This window comes from Marmota marmota, unplaced genomic scaffold (genome assembly GCF_001458135.2).
Source record: "Marmota marmota marmota unplaced genomic scaffold, marMar, whole genome shotgun sequence".
Taxonomy (NCBI): domain Eukaryota; kingdom Metazoa; phylum Chordata; class Mammalia; order Rodentia; family Sciuridae; genus Marmota; species Marmota marmota.
In genome coordinates, this window is record NW_025999932.1 from 16481302 (window position 1) to 16498280 (window position 16979).

Here is a 16979-nt window from a genome sequence, read left to right on the forward strand (position 1 = left end):
ATACAGAAGTTGGTTATTATTGTTATTGGTGCTCCTCATATCAGAATTTGATTCTTTTTTAACAGTCTAAGCCCTTGTCTGTCCTTTCCATCATCCTTGCTCTATTCTGTAAGACAGTCATTCTCAAACTGAGGTGTGTATCAAATCACCCACAGGGTTTATTGAAACAGAAGGTGATGGACTGGTTAATTTGTTTGACTGTGGTAGTCATTTCTTTATATAGATATATATTAAAAAGCATGTTGTATACCATAAGTAGATATAAATATAAAATTTTTTAAAGAACACATACGGGTTGATCTCCTCATAAGAGTTCCTAATTCAGAAGTGGTGCCCAAGAAATTGCATATTAGGTTCCTACATCCTGAAGCCCATGCTTTGAGGACTGCTGCTGTAAGAAAAAAAAATGTGTTTTACCCAAATTACTGGAGTCCAGCCCTTGGCCCTCCTTTTCACAGTTTCATTCTCTCTTAGGTCCCAAATGACACTTATCAACATTCAAATCCTTGTCAGAGCCCTTGACGTCGTTATTAGTAGTTGACATGATGGTGTCATCTTGGCCACACATGGATCTCTCTACCATAAAATACTGCTCCCTACACTCCAGATTCAGATTGAGTTCTCCTGCACATTTCTTACCTCTCCCTTCTCCGAAATGTTCAAACCTGCCTTCTGCTCTCACTAGGAACTGCAGTATTATCCACCCCAGCCCTCTTTTGCTAAGACCAGGCTTCTCATTCGGTCCAACTTGAATCCTTTCTGCCTTGTGGGCAGTGGTGGGCTGCCTTTCTGTTCCTGTTGGTTTTTTTGGACTCCCTGGAGGGCCCTGCCTGTCTCCAGTCTTGGACTGCTCCATGGTGAGCCTTCTGCAGAGCGCTGTTGGGCCAAGTGGTGTGGCCAGGCGCAGCTGGCTCCTGGCACAGCCTGCTGCACAATCCAACTTGGCCCAGTTCTCCCACTCCTCCTCTTTAGTCCTCACTGACTCCCTGGACCATTTCCCACAGAAACTTCTCAGCTTTGCTTTATTTCTTTAAACCCTCAGTCCCCTCAGTTCTCTCTTTAGCTCAGTTTACTTGTTCCTGTGGCTGTGTCTATTCTTCCTTCAGACTATGACTCATCATCCTCTCAAAAGTTAATGCTCAGTGCTGCAGGTGAAGGTCTGATGCTCCTTTGTGCTCTTCACACCTGGGAAATAACTTGTTGGGCTCTTCTGTTCACTGCCTTCCCTTTAATCTTTCCAACCCGATCTCCATCTCCCCTTTCCCAACTTGAACTTCTTTTTTTTCTGCTTCAAAAACCACTGCACTTTTTCTCTACTAAAGCGGATTTTTTTTTTTTTACTTAACCCTTGTTTTCTTTCCAAGTACATTCCATTTCTGCTAGTAATTAGGGTTTTTGACTGAGTCTTAGTCAAATCATGACTTTTCTCACTAACATCTTTCTTCCTCAATTTTTGGAGCCAAATCATTTCATGAAAAAACTCTCTGAAGTTAGGGATGGCAAACTCCAGCTCCCTCGTCTTTTTCTCTCAACTGAACAATTGTCTTCAGTGTTGATTCTCCTTGCTTTCTCTGCTACTATTGCATTTACCTATTGATTCTTTAAAAGAAAATTTCCATGTGGTTGGGACGTAAAACCCAGGGCCTTGTACATGCCAGACCAGCACTCTATTACAACCCACATCCCCAGCCCTATCCTTTTTTTTAAATTTTTAATTTTAATTTGTTATATATGACAACAGAATGCATTATAATTTATATTACACATATAGTACACAATTTTTCATATCTCTGGTTGTACACAAAGTAGAGTCACATCTTTTGTGTCTTCATACATGTACTTAGGGTAATGATGTCCATCTCATTCCACCATCATTTCTACCCCTATGCCCCCTCCCTAGCCCTCCCTCCCCCTTTTCCCTTGCCCTATCTAGAGTTCATTTAATCTTCCCAACCCCTTGCTCCATCTCTGCCCCCCAGCATATTATGGGTCAGCATCCTTAAATCAGAGAAATCATTCAGCATTTGTATTTTTGGGATTGGCTAATTTCACTTAGCATTATATTCTCCAGCTCCATCCATTTACCTGCAAATGCATGATTTTATTCTCTTTTAGTGCTGAGTAATATTCCATTGTATAAATATATGCCACATTTTCTTTATGCATTCATCTACTGAAGGGCACCTAGGTTGGTTCCACAGTTTAGCTATTGTGAATTGTGCTGCTATAAACATTGATGTGGCTATGTCCCTGTAGTATGCTGTTTTTAAGTCCTTTGGGTATAATTGTGCTGCTATAAACATTGATGTGGCTGTCTCCCTGTAGTATGCTGTTTTTAAGTCCTTTGGGTATAGGCCAAGAGTGGGATAGGTGGGTCAAATGGTGGTTCCACTCCCAGTTTTCCAAGGATTCTCAAAACTGCTTTCCATATTGGGTGCACCAATTTGCAGTCCCACCAGCAACGTATGAATCTGCCTTCTTCTCCACATACTCACCAACACTTATTATTGTTTATATAGCTGCTATTCTAATTGGAGCAAGATGAAATCTTAGAGTAGTTTTAATTTACAATTCTCTAATTACTAGAGATGTTGAACATTTTTTTTATATATTTGTTGATTGATTATATATCTTCTTCTGAGAAGTGTCTGTTTAGTTCCTTGGCCCATTTATTGATTGGTTTTTTTGGGGGTTTTTTGGTGTTAAGATTTTTGAGTTCTTTATATATTCTGGAGATTTGTGCTCTGTCTGATGTGCATGTGGCAAGAATTTGTTCCCAATTAATAGGATCTCTATTTACCTCACTGATTGTTTCTTTTGCTGAAAAGAAGCTTTTTAGTTTGAATCCATCCCATTATTTATTCTTGATATTAATTCTTGCACTATAGGAGTCTTATTAAAGAAGTTGTGGCCTTATCAGTCATGATGGAGATTTAGGCCTACTTTTTCTTCTAATAGGCACAATGTCTCTGGTTTAATTCCTAGGTCCTTGATCCACTTTGAGTTGAGTTTTGTGCATGGTGAGAGATAGTGGTTTAATTTCATTTTGTTGCATATGGATTTCCAATTTTCCTAGCACCATTTGTTGAAGAGGCTATCTTTTCTCCGATGTACATTTTTGGTGCCTTTGTCAAATATAAGGTAACTGTAATTATTTTGGTTAGTCTCTGTGTCCTCTATTCTGTACCATTGGTCTACAAGTCTATTTTGGTATCAAAACCATGCTGCCTTTGTTACTATTGCCCTGTAGTATAGTTTAATGTTGGGTATAATGATACCACCTGCTTCACTCTTCTTGCTAAGGATTGCTTTAGCTATTCTGGGTCTCTTATTTTTCCACATGAATTTCATGACTGTGTTTTCTATTTCTATGAGGAATGTCATTAGGATTTTGATTGAAATTGCATTAAATCTGTATAGTGCTTTTGGTAGTATGGTAATTTTGATAATATTAATTCTGCCTATCCAAGAACAAGGCAGATCTTTCCATTTTCTAAGGTCTTCTTTAATTTCTTTCTTTAGCCTTCTGTAGTTTTCATTGTCGAGGTGTTTTACCTCTTTTGTTAAGTTGATTCCCAAGTTTTTTTTTTTTTTTTGGTGCTATTGGGGTAGTTTTCCTTTCAGAGGATTTATCACTGATATACAGAAATGCCTTTGATTTATGGGTGTTGATTTTGTACTCTGCTACTTTGCTGAATTAATTTACTATTCTAGTAGAAGTTTTCTGGTGGAAATCATTGGTTCTTCTAGGTATATAATCATATCACCGGCAAATAGTGCTGATTTGAGTTCTTCTCTACCTATCTGTATCCCTTTAATTTCTTTCATCTTTCTAATTGCTCTGGCCAGTGTTTCAAGAACTATGTTAAATAGAAATGGTAAAAGAGGCATCACTGTATTGTTAAGAGTTTTTAAAGGAAAGGTTTTCAATTCTTCTCTATTTAGAATGATGTTGACCTGGGCCTTAGCATAGATAGCTTTTACAATGTTGAGACATGTTCCTGTTATCCCAAGTTTTTCTAGTGTTTTGCACATAACGGGGTGCTGTATTTTGATGAATGCTTTTTCTGCATCTATTAAGGTGATCATATGGTTTGTATCTTTAAGTCTATTGATGTGATGAATTACATTTATTTATTACCGTTATGTTGAACCAATCTTGCATCCCTGGAACGAACCCCACTTGATGGTGGTATATCATCTTTTTGATATGTTTTTGTATTCAATTTGCCAGAATTTTATTAAGAAATTTTGAATCTATGTTCATTAGGGATATTGGTCTGAAGTTTTCTTTCCTTGATGTGTCTTTGCCTGGTTTGGGAATCAGGGTGATATTGGCCTCATAGAATGAGTTTGGAAGTGCTGTCTCTTTTTGTATTTCCTGAAATAAATTGAAGAATATTGTTTTTAGTTCTTCTTTAAAGGTCTTGTAGAACTCAGCTGTTTATCCATCAGGTTGTGGGCTTTTCTTGGTTGCTAGGCTTCTGATGGCGTCTTCTATTTCATTGCTTGAAATTGATCTGTTTAAATTGTGTATATCATCCTGATTCAATATGGGCAAATAATATGACTAAAGAAATTTGTCCATGCCTTTGATATTTTATATTTTATTGGAATACAAGTTTTCAAAATAATTTCTAATTATCTTCTGTATTTCTGTAGTGTCTGTTGTGATATTTCCTTTTTCATCACGAATGTTAATAATTTGAGTTTTCTCTCTCCTTCTCTTTGTTAGCATGGCTAAGCATCTGTCAATTTTATTTATTTTTTCAAAGAACCAACTTTTTGTTTTGTCAATTTTTCAATTGCTTCTTTTGTTTCAATTTCATTGTTTTTAGCTCTGATTTTCATTATTTCCTGTCTTCTACTGTTTTTGGTATAGATTTGTTCTTCTTTTTCTTGGGCTTTGAGATGTAATGTTATTTATTTGTTGGCTTTTTCTTCTTTGAAGGAATGAACTCCATGCAATGAACTTTCCTCTTAGAAATGCCTTCATAGTGTCCCAGAAATTTCAATATGTTGTATCTGTGTTCTCATTCACCTCTAAAAAATTTTTAATCTACTACTTGATCTCTTCTGCAACCCATTGTTCATTCAGTAACATATTATTTAGTCTTCAGGTGTTGGAGTAGCTTTTATTTCTTATTTTATCATTGATTTCTAATTTCATTCCATTTTGATCTGAAAGAATGAATGCAGGGTAGTATCTCTACTGTTTTGTATTTTCTAAGAATTGCTTTGTGGCATAATATATGGTCAGTTTTAGGGAAGAATCCATATGCTGCTGAGGAGAAAGTGTACTCTCTTGTTGGAGGATGAAATATTCTATATATGTCACCTTATGTTTAAGTTATTCATTGCATTATGGAGTTCTATAGTTTCTTTGTTCAGCTTTTGTTTTGAAGATCTATCCAGTGGTGAAACAGGTTTGTTAAAGTCATGCAAAATTATTGTTTTGTGGTCTATTTGACTCTTGAACTTGAGAAGAGTTTGTTTGATGAACATAGATGCTCCATTATTAGGGACATATATATTTATAATTATTAAGTCTTGTTGGTGTATGTTTCCCTTGAGCAGTATGTAGTGTCCTCCTTTATCCCTGTTGATTAATTTTAGCTTGAAGTCTACTTTATTTAATATGAGTATGGAAACCCCTGCTTGCTTCCGCAGTCTATGTGAGTGGTATGGTTTCTCCCAACTCTTCACCTTCAGTCTGTGGATGTCTTTTACTATGAGATGAGTCTCTTGGAGGCATCATACTGTTGGGTCATTTTATTTTTTTTAACCAATATGCTAGTCTATGTCTTTTGATTGGTGAGTTTAGGCCATTAACATTCAGGGTTATTATTGAGACATGATTTATATTCCCAGCCATTTTTTTTTTGGTATTTAACTTGACTTGGTTTCTCCTCTGATTAGTTATTCCTTTAGTGTAATGCCTCCTTCTGCTGATTTTCATTATTGTTTTTCATTTCCTCTTCTTGAAATATTTTGCTGAGGATGTTCTGTAGTACAGGCTTTCTAGTTGTAAATTCTTTTAACTTTTGTTTATCATGGAAGGTTTTTCTTTCATCATCAAATCTAAAGCTTAATTTTGCTGGATATGATTCTTGATTGGCATCCATTTTCTTTCAGAGCTTGGTATATGTTGTTCCAGGATCTCCTGGTTTTGAGGGTCTGGGTGGAAAAAATCTGCTGAGATACAAATTGGTCTCCCCCAATATGTGATCTGATTCCTCTCTCGTATGGCTTTTAAGATTCTGTCCTTATTCTGTATGCTAGGCATTTTCATTATAATATGCCTTGGTGTAGATATGTTGTAATTTTGTACATTTGGTTTCCTGTAAGCCTCTTGTATTTGGTTTTCCAACTCATAATTCATGCTTGGGAAATTTTCTAATATTATCTCATTGAAGAGATTGTGCATTCCTTTGGTTTGAAACTCTGTGCCTTCCTCTATCCCAATAACTCTTAGATTTGGCCTTTTGATGCTATCCCATAATTCTTGGATGTTCTGTTCAGGGTTTCTTACCATCTTCACTCTGTGATCAACTTTATTTTCCAGATTGTATACTTTGTCTTCATTATCTGACATTTTTTCTTGTAAGTGATCTAGTCTTTTGGTTATGCTTTCTATTGAGTTTTTTTTTTTTTTTTTTAATTTGGTTTATTGTTTCCTTCATTTCAAGGATTTCTGATTTTTTTTTTCAGAGTCTGTATCTGTCTCTTGAAGTAATCCTTTTCTACCTGTATTTGCTCTCTTATCTCCTTGGTGGAGTGATCAATTTTTGCCTGTGTTTGCTCACTTAGGTCATTTTTTAATTCACAGATCATTTTAATTATGAACCTCCTGAACTTCTTCTCTGATATTTCATCAAATTTGCTGTCCATGGGTTCTGTTATTATAGTTTCCTGGTTTGTTTGGGGAACTTCCCTCCCTTGTTTTTTCATGTTGTCTATGTGTCTTCCTTTCTTGCAGCGTATATCTGAGATATTACAGTTTCTGCCCTATATTCCTGTAGTACCTGTGCAGATGGTCTGTACTGCATCTTTATGTTGGGCTTCCAGAACCTGCTGGTGTCCCTCAGTGTATGCTACTGCAACTAAAGGTGGTGGCAGCAATAGCTGAGGTAACTCAAGATAATACTGGAGGTGCCCCAGGATGGATGCAATCTCTTACAGAGATGGGGCTGAAAAGGTGGGCTTTACACTGTCTTTGGGATGCCTGCTCTGAGATGCAGCTGCTTCTTGGCCCTGTCTGTTGTCAAAAAGGTAGGGGTACTGCGTGGGGAAGGCTATGGCAATGTCTGCAGTGTCCCAAGTTGGAAATGGGTTAGGCTTGGGCTCCCATGTCGGGTGGGTGTAGAACTAGGACCTACCCTGGGCCTGGGTCCCATGAATGTTGGTGTGAGCCGATCTGGGCCAGGCTTGAGCTCCATTGGGTGTCTGCTGGTGGTGGGTTGGACCTGGGCCTACGCCCTATCTATTCTTTAAAGTAGTTTCTTGACCACTGAGACACTGTGCTCTCCTCTTTCTGGTTTTCTGTGCCTTATATGTTTTTATTTTTCTTCTACATTACCATTTTTCTCTCTTCCTAGCCCAAGCTTGATATCTGGCCTCCACTTTAGACTTTTTTGTTTTTGTTTTCTTTCTTCCTTTTCTTTTTCTTTCTTTCTTTCTTTCTTTCTTTTTTTTTTTTTAGGACATAGTCTCCTGTCTAGGCTTTTCAGAGGGAAATTCCTAAATATCCATCATAAATATACATTTCCTAGCACTTGCTGTGTTATGTTTGTCCCTGCAAAATCCATTGTCTTTAGTCCTAATCCCTAACACCTCAGCTCCCTTTAGGACTTTTCCTCCAAATAGGTCAAAGCTTCTTTTCTTCCTACCAAAACTCCCCCTCTTCCTGTTGTCTCCCCTCCTTTCTATGAGAAGCAGCACTACTCCGTGCCAATGTCCTGTGTGGCTCCTTGACTCCTTGTTGAGGTCCCCTGGTGGGTGTCTTCAAGAGCCCTTTTCTTTCCAGCATTGCTAGCTAAGCTTTCTCAAGCTTGGGCTTGCTTTTCTCTAATTGTTACTTGACAAGGAACACAGTGCATCTTCTTTTTTTTTAATGTAGTTTAAATTATTTTTTGTGCTGCTTGTCTCATCATCAGTCTTTAAAAATGCAAAATGACTCCTGCTCCTCTAGACAAATGAGTCCATCAAGCTGTGGTCAAGGCCTGAATCACTGGCCGCCCTCACTTGTTGGCCCCATGTCCTCCTCTCCCCCAAACAGCAGTACCCGGGGTTGGGATTTTCCTGGGCCATTCCCACAGGCTTGTGCTTCACATCCACATTTTACCTACAAGGAATGAAATGGCTTCCTTCCCCCTCTGCCTGCTTTCCTTGGTAATCAAATGCCTGTGCTTCTTTTAAAACTGGCTCTCCTTTTTCTTGAAGGCTTTACTTATTACTGTGCCGGCTGCCCTCTTCTCTAACTTCTCTACCTCTCTTAGAGCCTAGCATTTAATTATGTACTCAATGGAAACTTTTTAAAGGGATTTCATATACATATATCCATTTCCCAGCAAAATCATAAGTACCATATTCTTGAATTCTATTCACCACAAATATGTGTTGAGCAAGTAAATATTCACAAACCATGGTTCTAGCTTTGTGCTCTCTAACAAAAGGGACCCAATATGGGTTAACTTGCTATTATTTAGAAAGAAAGATTTAATTTCCAGCTCTCTGTAGGTGTTAGGCATGTGTAAATTTGCATGATTGACTTTTTAAACTACAAAGTACTAGGTAATCATTATTTGTAGTTAGTTCTGAGCTTAACACTATAATATGTATCAGCATTGTTATTATCAGAAACTTACCCTAAAAACCAAATAATGTACCTCAAGGCACAGGAATTTGCAATGTACATTTTGTGAACTCTCTTTCTTTCTCTCTCAATATAGCATTAGTCTGCTTCTTGACCCTCTGAGTTTAGTACCTGGGGCATAGTCAGACCTTAATAATCATGTCTCAGCACAAATTTTCTTTGCTGCATTCTAATGAAATAGGTAACATTTTAAATTATTACCTCAATGGAATCTAGAAAGAAAGACACTGATTTAAAAAATACCATTAATTGAACTAATTTTTCATGAATAAAAGTAGGTGAAAACAATACACTATTCAATTGCATAAGCCAGGTCTGTTTAGAATGCCTCTTTCAATAACTTTTTTAGGGTATATTTAAGTGATGGCACATTAAATCCTTAACAAGAGTAAAGCAAAATAAAATGAAATGTAATAATCTCTTAATTTTTTATATCAAAGGTAGTTTACTGTATGAATCACCAAAAACTTGGTGATATTCTATTATATACTTATGTTAAAATCACCATTGCCTGCAGAATATATTCTCCCCCCCCCTTTTTTTTTTTTTTTTTAAAAAATAAGGAGTATATAGTGAAGATGTTTCTGGAAAGATCTGAAATCCTGCCACTGACCTGTCATGACCACTGGATGTCACTAAGACCAATAATATGGATATGTGTCAAAATGTTCATGAAAGGTTAACTATCAATTTTTAAAAATTTATTCTCCAAAATGGAAATTTAAAAACTCCTACAGGATACAATTTATAGAAAAAGAGGAGTAAATTACAATGACAGTACAGACACAAAATGGTGATGGAAAAATGAAGATGTGGATTATGATAAATCTCAAGCTGACCCTGAGAGGTAGGTTAAACTCTATTGGGGCACCTATTTATCTTAATTGATGAGAATAAAACTTTAATTGGGCATCCAACTTGTCTTGCTTGATGAAGAATCCAGATATAAAACATAAATTTTATCACTTGTGAGTTCTTCTTTCTCCAGTAGAGTTAAAACCTCTTCAGTTGGTGTCTGTTGGGATTGAATGTGCCTGTACAAATTCATTTGTTGATGTTCTAACCCTTAGTGCCTCCAAATGAATGTGATCTTACTGAGACAGGGTCTTTTAGAGGTAATGAAGTTAAAATGAGGTCATTATTGTGGACCCTAACCCAGTATGACCAATGTTTTTATAAAAAGGGAAATTTACCTTGTTATGAACAGAAGGAAGACAAATTCCCCCAAAGAATTCCAAAGGAATTTGGGAGAAGATGGTCATCTATAAACCACTGAGACAGGAGGGCAATAGCTCCTTGTCTCCGAGCCCTTGGAAGCAGTCATTTAATTTCCATCATCTTGCACAGTAGGCACTATTTCCCTGCTTTATTCAGGTAAAGTTTAGAGATAAGTGAATTATAGTAGGGAGACTCTGTAAATCCAAAACCATAATCTTTTCATGGCCACCATGCTTTACTATTTTTACTGTTACACTTAAAATTAATATCTATATTCATACAAACTAATTAATTCTAATTTTAATCATGATAATGGTAGCAAGACTTTTTATTAGCATTTCTATTTTTAACACCAATGTAAACTTTAAACATTAATTTAAAAATACACTGCAAGTCAGTGTCCAAACAAAAATATCGTTACCAAAAAAATCACAAAGAATTTCAGTATATAGAATATGAGTTTCTAAGTGTTTGCAGGGATAATAATTTGTACCAATAAAATTTCAGTAGGTGGGATATTTGGTAACATGATGCATACAGCCTTTTTAAAAAATCAAGTGTACAACATGAAGAAGCTAGTGGATAATAGAAATTCTAATATAACCTAATGTACTTTATTCTTTGAGGGTCAGAACAAGTGTATTGTACATGAACAAGTGTTGATATATAATAAATATTCATTAACAATAAATAATTATTCCTGTGCCTATCAGCTTCCATAAAAAACAACAACAAAGTGCTCCTAATTACCAGAATTATACTTACCATAAAAAGATTGAGATAACACAGGAAATGTGAACAGTTCTGCCTTTCCAATTTTACTGCCTACTATGCCACCTGTTACTAGCTCTGATGCCAACCAGCTAAGTTTATGCCATTTCCCAAGCCACATCTGAGACTTTTCTTGCAATCACAGCTAATTTAAGTGCATCTGCATGCTCTTCCTCTCAATGTTTTGGTCTAAAAGTAGATTTAGCAATGGACTCAGGTATATAAGTCAACATAATAATATATGTATTTTTATATAAAAAATCTCAATAATGCTTTAAAACCTTAAACAGAACATAATTTTGGTCAGAAATTCTCAATATTCTTTCTCTGATAAAAGTACAACTTCAGGTTTCATTCAGGTTTATCTTCTGTCTTAAGCTGATTGATATTATCGATTTTTAACAAATTTACCTCTTTTTGTCAACTGTCTATTGGCAATTTTTCACTTTTGCTATTTTAAATGAAGGTAAAATACATATTGAAAACTTTGTCTAGTTCCATAATATGTTTCAAAATGTTATCAATTTCTCAAAGCTTTCAAACTTAGAAACTGGAAAACTAATTGATTTCTTTTTGAGGCAAAGAGCAATATCCTTAAATATCCAAGTAGGAAGTCTCGTGTGGGTTTTAAATACTTTAATTAACATTTTGCTTTTATTTTATAAGGGTTAAGAGAGAGCTTGCTATTTTGGGATTGTGAGTAAAGTTCAAAACATCAAATAAATGTTTTTTCTCAATAAATATCTCTCATAAACTTATACATTTGCTAGCACTTGCTGTGTTATGTTTGTCCCTGCAAAATACATTGTTGAACTTTATTCCCTGATGCAATAATATTAAGATGTGGGACCTTTGGGATGTGATTAGGTCATGGAGGTTTCAACTTCTTACAAACAGGATTGAGGCAGTCCTTTGCCCATCTGCCATGTGAGGGCAAAGAGAAGGCACATATGTGAAGAATAGGCCTTCGCTGGACACCAAGAGTGCAGGCACCTTGATCTTGGACTTCCTAGTCTTTGTTGTTTATAAGTGACCCTGTCAAGGGCATTGTATTATAGCATTGGAGAAAGACTGAATTCCAGAAGGTAATCTACAGATCTAGGAAAAGCAGACCTCAATTGTGAACTATGGACTAGACTGAATACTTAACTGCTATTCAAATGTGGTAGATATTCGATTTTTCAGAGTATTTGAGACGCAACACTACCAAAGAATCATTAAGTGAAGTAAGCAAAAGGAAAACAACTAGATAACACTATGTCTTTCAATATGAAGGTTAGAATCCTTAGTGTCCTTATGTTATGACCTGAGCTCTCATCAGAATATAGTCAGAGTGTCTAGTTGTCGTTTGGTATCTGTGGGGCTACACAAAGTAATAAAAAGCCAGAAAAAAGTGACACAAAGGTGATTTTTTAATACAGTATGATATTGGAATAAAGAATGACAAGGAGATCCATAAAACAGAATGTAGAATACGGAAATAGATTCATGCTCACATCATTAACATACTTTTCTTTGTTAAGTTAAAAGCAAATCATTAGGAAAACAAGTCTTTTTTTATTTTTCTTTCTGATACTGGGGATTAAACCCATGGGGGATCTCTACCACTGAACATCATCCATAGCCATTTTTATCTTTTTTTTGGAGGAAGGATGTTGCTTAGTTTCCTGAGCTGGCCTTGAACTTGAGGTTCTTCTGTTTCAGCCTTCTAAGTAACTGGGATTGTAGGTGTGCACCACCATGCCTGGCTAATAAAAGTCCTTTATAATAAGTGGTGTCTAAAAAACTAGCTCTCTACTGTTGTCCCATGGTGTCTGTGAAGGATACCAGACTTTAATTGGATACCAAAATCCAGGGACGTGCAAAGTCCCTTATAGAAAATGCTATTGTATTTTCATAGAACCTCTGCACATCCTTTGGTGTACTTTAAATCATCTCTAGTCTGTATGTTCAATACAGAGGAAACAATTTTAGGTTTAGCAGTACAGGGAAGCAACAATGTAACCTTTTCAATGCAAGATTGGTTGAATCCACAGATATCAAGTATTGACTGTAAGTAAGTCCCTGCTTCTTCACTCTAGCATTTAAAAGGAATTTTACAAAAATTTATCTAGTATCTGAATTGTCAACACATGTACTACTTTAATTTTAAAATATTGTGATTTAGTTGATGATATTCCTGACTGGAATTAATAGACCCATAGCATAGAAATTACTACCAACCTTTATAGTTTGAATTAAATGAATTCAATTCAGAATTTAAAAAAATATGATTCTATGAAGTAATAATTTATTTAAAAAATTTTACACCAAGGATGTGGTTAACAAAAGGATGTGTCGCACTATTTTTCTGTATATGAAACTAGGAAAAATATAAAATATATTTTAAAAAATACAAAATAAATTTAAAATATTCTTACAGAATAATTTATTTATTTGGCAGAGAAAATACTTTCTAATGAATATGTGAGACTTATATGATGTAATATTTTAAAATATTCTAATACCAAATTTAAAAAGTAAAAGCAAAAGAGCAGAAACTAATTTTAATAAGAGATTTTATTTAACCCAATGTAGCCAACATTTTATCATTTTGACATGTAATCAATATTAAGGAGATACATTGCTTTCCTATTTTTGATGCCAAGTTTTCAAATTCTGTGACATATTTAGAACACATTTCAATTCAGCTACCAAATTTTCATAAAAATACTTGATCCATATTAAGATTTCATAAAATGTCAATTGGAAAAGTAGATTCATATATCCACTATGTTCCAAACATAGCTTGAATATTTTATAAATAGAGTATTAATAATACAGTTTCTTTAGTAATTACATCCATGTTCACCAAGTCATTTCATCTTTTTTGGGAAGATTTGATTTTTTTAACTTTCAAGCAAGAATTGCGAGTGTACCACATTTATTAATTCTTATTACCACTCAATAATTCAAAAGGTTATTATGTAAGTGAAAAGGCACAAATTAAAACTATACTTATATTCACAAAACATTCTTCAGATTTTCCGTATAGTTTTTGTAGCCTAATTACATAACACTGTCAGTTGTAATTAATCTTCTACTTACTGATGCATGTGAGAAAATTTTAAAAAATTATTGTTGTGGTTTAGATGTGAGGTTCCCCCCCGCCCCCCAAGCTCATGTGTGAGACAATGCAAGAGGTTTAGAGGTGAAATAATAGGTTTATGGGAGCCTTAACCCAATCTGTGAATCCCTTGATAGGGAATTAACTGAGTGGTAACTGAAGGCAGTTGTGGTTGGGTCATGACTTAGGGGATATATTTTCTCCCCCAGAGAGTGAGCTTTTCTGCTTCCTGATATCATGTTCCCAGCTGCTTTCCTCTGCCACACATTTCCTCCATGATCTTCTGCCTCACTGCAGGTCCCAATGAATGGAGCCCACTGTCTATGGACTAAGACCTTTAAAACCAGGAGCCCTCAAATAAACCTCTGCCCCTCTAATTGTTCTTGTCAGATCTTTGCTCACAGAAGTGAAAAAAGAAAACTTAATAAAATAACTATGATTATTTGTGTCATGAAAGGTAACAGTTTTAATGTAAATTCTTACATCTGTGTAACTAGGCCACAAACTTTTCCTTTCCTTAAATCTTTAAGTTCAGTTCACTTATATGTACTGTGAAATAACAGTTTCTTTTACTATCTCTCCATCAAAAATATTTAAGAATCCAAGGTGTTTTATGATTTCCCCCAAAGAAGCTCATAATCCTATTAAAAATCCGAATTTTAAAAAATTTTGATTTGTTATCTATGACAGCAGTATGCATTACAATTTATATTACACATACAGAGCACAAGTTTTCACATCTCTAGTTGTAAACAAAGTATAGTCACACTATTCATGTCTTCATACATGTACTTAGGGTAATAACCTCCATCTCTAAAAAAACCAGGATTTAAAAAAAATTTTTCATTGTGACTTTAGGTGGCTCATTTTGTTAATTTATTTTGATGGTTTAAAGCAAGCTTCTCATTAAATTCATTATGTAATTGCTGAAAATTTTCTCTACATTGAGCATTTTATTATCTTTTCTTTTTTTAAAAAATATTTTAGTTGTATATGGACATGATATATTTATTTATTATATGGGAATCTAACCCAGTGCTTCACACATACTAGGCAAGTGCTCTACCACTGAGCCACAATCCCAGCCCTCATTTTATTATCTTTAAAGACATTTTTTTTTGCACAACAACCAAGCAACTTTTTCTGTTTATTCAGTAGAACAAACAGAAAAATGAATTTGCAGTTGTCTTTTATCAAGAAATTTCAACACATCTCCCAGAATTCTTTATTCACTGATCCAGCTAGAATGTGCATTTTGACCTGATTATGTGTCAACAGGATACCTTTGTTTTAAAGAGAAAAAAATTTCTATATACATATTTTAATTAGAAAAGCCTAGCAATTATAATAATGAATATTCAATTCAATTACAAATTACAGTTCACAGAGATATCATAGTAATTTCTATTGACTGTAGGAAAAATTTAAATAAACATATTACAATATTTCATTGATGTGTAGAAAAAATGTTCCAAATGAATCAATCTGTTGATACCAATTAGACTGTTGATATGTTTATGGGTTACACTAGAAATAAAGCATAGATCATATGCCAAAATACAATACTTAATGTGATAAAACTTTAAAGGATAATAGAATTTTACCAAAATAATAATAATATTGTTTTTACAGAAAAACAATTTTAAAATGCTTGATTTTTAAATATAAATTAACTTATATTCAGTAAGTTAAGAATTTAATTAACTTAGTTGCAGTAGCAATATTTCATGTGCTCAATATCCACTTGCTGCTGGTAGCTACTATATTCAGCAGTTCAGATCTAAGAGTGTTCCTATACAGGCATATTATTGTATATACATTGAAAGTCATTACACTGATTTTCAGCTCTACTAAAATAGTGCATATTTTACATGAATAAAAACATCCACATATAATTATATGACTTCTACTGGGCCATGCATTTTACTTTAAGACCCCAGGTCATACTAACTTTTAAAGCATACGATACTGTACTTTTATTAAATTTTCTTTTGAAAATGTACTATACATTCGAGAAAAACATAATATTTAAATAATTAGAAAAATAGTTTGTCTTTCTCAAGGAACAAACTGAAGACAATTAATAATGTTCTCTCTGAGAAATCACTTTACCACTAATCTCTTACCAGTATTCAGCACGGTAACTATTCCTAGCAATGGATAAAATAATAAAGTAGCTGCATTTGTCATCTTTTCTTCCCTGTGATCAAGACACCTGAGAAGAACAGCTTAGAGGGAGAGGGGAAAGACCGGAAGCCAGGTAGGCAGCCTGGCTCCATCTCCCCACAAGACAGAAAGGAGGCCAGGAAGGAAGAGCACCATGAGAGGTGAGCGTTGAAATAATGCTTCAAGATTCGATACTGCAGGGTCTGAGACCTGGAGACTGGAAGATAGGGTACCCGAGCAGAAAACAGAGAACTGGGAACCCCCAACCTGGGGACGAGAAGGGGGAGGGGCAACAGAATCTGAAAGGCCTGGGGGTGGAAATTCTTTTAAGCTCATCCACTTAAAAACCCTTGGAAAGACAGACAAAATTTAAAGCGCAAAGGCAACAAAAGGCTCTTAAAAACAACACAAATGGCTTAAAACCAAATCGTGAAAAGAAAGCCAAGCAGGGGTGTGGGGAATTAGGGGTTGGGGGGAGTGGGGTCTGCAGTCATCTTGTGGATCCCTCAGCTGACCAGTCACCCCCTTAATCAGCACTGAGTCTTCTCATGCCCAAACAGCTGCAAATTAAACAAAACGGAAGTTCCCCACAGTGGGACCTCTTAAGAATCCGTTGGGAAAGGACTTCTAGAAGGACCACTACTAGCTGTTAATTGCTGAGCCCCCTCTCCTCCCCCTCACCATGAACAAGGGGAATCAATGGATTGGAGGGATCTCTACTTAAGACGTGTGTCTAGCCCCACTCAACTCCTTGACCCAGGCAAGGGCAAAAAACTTTTCGCAGCCTCCCCTGGCTCAAAGACAACAACGAAGAAGCTTTGACGGCCCCCACCCCCCCCCCCC